Here is a 5761-nt window from a genome sequence, read left to right as displayed (position 1 = left end):
GGCAAAATAGAGGAGCGTATAAACAGTCCAATCGTGTTCCGAAAGATCCCATCCTAATTTCTAATTATAGAAACTACTCGAAAACAGGAGATTAAAATATAACCGAGAGGAAAATTCTTAAGCATCGTTTCTAGAATGAAAACGTAATTAGCGATCGTGGGAAACTTGGAATGTTTCTTTCACAAGACCAGCAGCTTGCTGCTAAAAATGGCCGCCATTACACGAGTGATCCCGCCAGGCGTCAGACCGCCAATGCCCCACTCGCCACACAAGACAAGTTCTTTGGCGCCAAATTCCGCCAACCTGACAAACGACTCGTTCTCGCGACTTAATAATTGCTTTAAATAAATAGCTCAATTCTGAATGTTCGAGACTTCCGATTTTTCACTGAAAACAACACTTTAATATAAAACTTCGTAGATATATAAATAATTTTTAAAACGTTTCTATTATATAATATTTTTGCCACTAGTAAAAAATATATTATTTAACACAAAGAAACCCGCGTACATTTGTAATGAATTTTTCGCACTTGTTTTTAAAAAGTTTTCGGTTGTGTCTATCCAAATTAAAATTAACATTTTGAGTTAATTCGTTGAAAGCTCCCACCAATCTCTGAGCAGATACCGCTTCCGTCTGAGAATTTATTAGAGCTTGCACTAATTCCTTGAACTTTTCCTGCTTTGACAGGATTAAGATTGAGTTAACGCCAATTAATTTTGATAATAATTCTTACCTGAAAACAACAGATAAGGGTGAAAAGCGTGCTAGTGGCTGTCAAGGTCAGTGCCGAATCTAGCGATTCCAATACCACCATATCAAAAACCAACTGAAATTAAACACAATTAGTCAATTAATAACGTAATTAAACTAGAAAATTTACAAACTTTCAGAAAAGGTTCAATCGCCAAATAGACGGGTTGCCCCTCCATATTTTGTTTCTTGACGTGTTCACCCAAAACTGATAAAAAATCTAGAGATAGGTTTGTGACTTCCGCTGTAAAGCTTCAGAAAACAATCGTAAAATCAAAATAAACTAACTAAAAAACAAGCCGCGCGGCTTTCGTTCATAGTTCATACCCATTTAAACCTAACTGCACGGACATTAATAGCATCTTAAAAAGATCCGGAGGTAGAGCGCAAATTGTATTAGGGTATATCTCGCAAATGAATGTAATTAGCTTGTAATATTGCAAGCATAGACTGGGAAACTGCAATAGAATGATGAATGGTAAAGTAGTTAATGCATTTAAGAGTTTAAAATGCATTAATTACTTTGAGGAGTTCCGTCGTCATCATAGGCATAATAATGTGAAGTCCGCCTAAAGCAACATCGGCCGCCAGAATTGTAGAGTCTCTATCGTCATTATTATTATCTAGATTAAAAACTACATGAAACTTGATTTCTTTCAGCACCGATTAAAAGTCCTTAAATTCATTCAAAAGAATTGTAAGAACCGCATTTTTCAAAAATGAATGAAAACTAATAGGAAAGTACTAACGAGGAATTGGATTTCTCGGGGAAAAGTCCATAAAATCTTTTGAAAGTAGATCAGATAAAAGCTGCATCAAAACCAGTATATCGTGATATTGCTCTTCTTCCGCGTTTGCCTCCCTACTGAGTCGACCAACATTATGTTTAGCGTAAATTTCAATCATGTTTAAGCAACATTTATAAAGATTTTTCGAGTCTTCCTGATTCAAGAAATATAGGATCCTTTTCGCGGCTGTACAAAAAAATTGGAAGACGCTGCTAACCACGTTGCTGAAATTGTGGTAGACATCGACCAGTTTAACAAGGTCATTCATGACGGGCAATAAAAAGGGGAAAAGTCGAGGTAGATTTTGAATTGTGCAACTGTCAGCCACTCCGATGAAACACTCAATGAGATCTAGAACTTGCGATTTAACAACCTCAGTCTGAAAGGTTTGCTGAAACGTATCACTGTATAAAACTGATTTAAATCTTTCCCTTAGCGGTTCCAAAAGCTGAAAACAAACGAGACGTTTACAAAATTATAATCTTGAATTATCATAATGCGTTAATTCTCCTACATCGTTCCAATATTGATCCTTCTTTTCAGTATCCTTATTGGCAGTTCCGACAATCACTAAAGCTTTTAAAACAGCTTTTCTAGCGGCAGTCGGTAGAGAGGAATAACTATGAGTAGATTGTTTCTTAATAATTGTGTATAAACCTTCGCAAGAGACGGCTCTGTTGCCTCTTTCAATATTATTTAACACGGCAACGAGAGTTATCGCAGTTTCGGTAGCTAATTTTTGTTCGGCCCCCCAAAGAGAGAGATTGGCTTCTAATTTTTCCAATAGGAAATTAAGCACAAATAATCCAGCTTCCGAATCTCGTCCAAACGCGGCTGTTAAGGTCATACTAAGCTAGAAATGTAAATATTCAAATTAAACGCGATTTATTGTTGAAGTAACTATAAAAATATTAACTACCTCGGAATAGAAACTTTCGTTAGGTAGCAAATACGTCACCGTCCATCTTTGAATAAACCAAACTAATGTTAACGCGAGTTCGGGACTAAGTATAAATGCGCTAAATTCGCCTGCAACGCTCTCTTCTCAACTTCGCATATGCGCATAACTGAGAAAATAACGCGAACTATATTATCGGAGGACGTTTCGGCACCAGGAATATCGGCCACACGATGTCCGGGAGAGGCTAAAACTCTTAGAGTCGCATCCATATTGACGTTTGACGCCTGTTGAATGCAATATCTCGTCACTTCACTCGGAATCAAAGCAGTCTCGCCTTCACTAAGGGGACATAAAATGTGGCCTAAAATGGAAGAAAATCAAATTCAAGATCGCTTCCGCCAGAATTAAGAACAACTAAAGTATCACCTATGATTAGAGTTAGCCAATGAATGTCTTCATTTAAAGACTCTAAAATAGCAGAGTCACTAACAGTCATGACTTCACGTTGAATCCTTTGCAAGTGACTAGGCAAAGCGCTAACGTGATCCTCCATTAATTTGCTCAATAAAGGAATGCAATGGTCAAGCATTTGTCTTCCCAATGATCCTAAAAATGACCTTAACGTCAACTCAGTACCCTACCTAACAATTAACCATCTGAAATAAAATTTATACCGATCACAGCAAGCTGATCCTTAAATTTTGACCTATCATCCTTCTCAATTTCGTCTATTTCTTTATTATCGAGATCATCCCCACTCTAACGTGTAAATGAAAATTAAACTGATTTCTGTGGAAGACAGTGATGGTGAAAAACCTTACTAAACTACGAGTGCCATCAGGAGGAGCAATATGACACTTGAGGTAATTATTAAATATTTGTATGGCTCCTTGACGAATACAATCTGGAGGAAAATGTTGTATGTCCTGAATCATTGTCATCCAAGCATCCAAAATATGTTCAAAAGCCTCCATATAAACTTGACTATCTTTGTGAAGCTAAACAACAATATTGTTAACAATGACTTAAGGTCTATTTAATCTATTTCTCATCAGGATTTATACCGCTTCTTCTTTGGCGGAATTTTCAGCGAAAAAACAAGTAAGACGCGTTAATTGCGCTATATAAGTCTGTATAACTTCAGCTGGAAACGTTGGCACCAATATACCCGGTGGAAAAAATAAACCTAAACGACTGATGATGTTGGACAAGTTCAAAGCTTCATATTCGTAGGGTTCCATCCTTAAAATCAATGATTAATTAAAACTAAATGATTACACTACGCGTATTGAAAATACCCTATCAACATTTGAAGAAGGTCATCCATAAACCACGACAGATAGAGTTTTCGATCTTCATCACTCCTCATTAAAGCCCCATTAAGAGATTCCAACTGATTTAGACATTGCAAGCAATTATGACAAAGGTCGGGTATACTTCTTAATTGCCTATGAAGCTATAAAAATTTAACATTTGTATTTCTAAGTCTCAAGAGTTCCTCCGGGATGTTTGTTTACATTAAAGAAAAGTTGAACAACATCCTTGTTTTGTAATAGAACTTCTTTCCATTCCAGGGTAGGCCTGAGTGTTGGGTATTGTTGAGCTTCAAAAAGACCGATCAACTTTCGAGATACTGAAATCTTAACTCGTTAGAACAAAAACTGGTCCATTTTTAGTTACTGACGAAGGTTTTATCTTACAAAGCATAGAAAACTGAAAATTTCCAGGTTAAAACTTGTTCAGCAATAAGGAGGAACTTTTTTAATAAAGCACAGGCATCGGGTGGAATTGGTAAACTTAGTTTGGCCAATTCACTCAGCCCTTGCAGACAATATTGAAATATTCGTTTCAAATCTGTTGTCTATTAAAATTCTCAGTTAGTACTACAAAATCAAGTTGGCAATGATTGAATTAGTACTTCAAATTTTTTCTTAGCAACCAGATGAACTTCCCAAGTAAGTCCAACATCGCTTGATCTAGTAGTACTTGAATATTCATTTAATAATGCAGTGAGGATTGAACAACCGATGGTTTGCTTTGACGAAACGATAATGTTCATTACATTTCTAAAAGCTATTTTAAGATTTATTATACCAGGCTTGGATTTCCACTACTAATGAGCTGAGACACTTCTTCAAGAACTTTTTGTATCACAACTCCTCCTACTTCAACTCCAATTCTAACTAGAACTAATTGTTCCCCGACATAACTTGCCAACCCCGGATTACGCATCACGTATTGTAACAAATAAGACCTTAAAGACTCTCTATTCTCAGCAGCTAAAAGACTCCATTCACGAATAATGGCATTTTTCAATAGCGATGCAGCTTGGAAAAGAACTTTCAAATATAACTCTGTAAAGTTCGAATGGGGATTTGGACTTTTGAAAGTTCAAAAAGACCGTTTCAGCGGCTCTTCTTTGCTCCAGAGTTACAATATTCGGGGGAGCCTAAGTGGTGAATTTGAGGATACATACCCCAATAAACATAGTAAAAAAATTTATACTTACCAATAAAATTTGTGCCATTGATTCCAGTTCTTGAATAATACTTAAATCAGCCATTTTAGATGATTTATCACAAGATTATAATATTCAGGAATGACAATTAATTTAGAAACTTTGAATGGTCTAAAAATCATAAATTTAATCAATTATTTCAATTAAATCATTGCTTCAAAAGTTCTAATTAATTTTAAATAATTAAGTGAAGTTCTTACTCAGCTAATATTCATTTATACATTGCTAATGGGAAAGGCAAGTCAATAATCGTAAAATTATAAATTGCCAATCCGCAAATCTTTCCAATAAGGTAGAACATGGCTTCCTCTTCAAATGTTTGATCATTAAACCATATACAATTAGTCTCCGACCAAATTTTAAACATCCCATATTTAGGATCCAATATTTCTCTCAAAAGAAGCATGAAAAATTCCTTTAATTGCGGAAAAAATTTCATTTGCAAAATTAAATTAGCTACTAAAGGAAAAAAATGGTTCATACAGCTTTTGGAAAACCGATTTACCTGAGTTTTTCAGTATTTTTCCCCATATATTTCAGTGACACATTTTGATAATAAGAGATATTTTATATTTAAAAACAATTTAATATTTGCAAAAAAAAAAGAAATTTATCATTGAAAAAAAAAATTGCATATAAATTAAATAAATATTTAAAATAAAGAACAATTAAAATAATTAAATCTAGATGGCGCTCCTGTAAGGAAATGATTTAAAATTAGAATCATGACCTGCGGGAAATTCTGTAATTTTTTAGCTAGTTATTGCAGATGTTAACACACGATGTTATGGCAGCGAGAGA

The 5761-nt window shown here is 34.9% G+C and overlaps 1 pseudogene across 1 annotated transcript; it reads right to left on the bottom strand.

Moving 5' to 3' along the window:
- Positions 1-380: 380 nt before the first annotated feature.
- On the bottom strand, positions 381-5274 carry LOC149644085 (exportin-4-like; annotated as a pseudogene). Its single transcript, XR_016372056.1, has 19 exons — positions 5161-5274; positions 4952-5071; positions 4537-4891; positions 4361-4477; positions 4143-4303; positions 3960-4075; positions 3741-3898; positions 3507-3684; positions 3264-3440; positions 3117-3201; positions 2869-3048; positions 2461-2803; positions 2056-2394; positions 1503-1989; positions 1276-1376; positions 1081-1211; positions 888-1005; positions 737-829; positions 381-678 (listed from the first exon to the last, which is right to left on the bottom strand). The product of XR_016372056.1 is annotated as an exportin-4-like (transcript).
- Between the last annotated feature and the right edge of the window lie 487 nt (positions 5275-5761).

Source organism: Phalangium opilio, unplaced genomic scaffold, assembly GCF_054372755.1.
Source record: "Phalangium opilio isolate 3A_F unplaced genomic scaffold, DU_Popi_V2 ptg000091l_1, whole genome shotgun sequence".
NCBI lineage: Eukaryota > Metazoa > Arthropoda > Arachnida > Opiliones > Phalangiidae > Phalangium > Phalangium opilio.
This window is presented reverse-complemented; position numbering and strand designations above follow the sequence as displayed.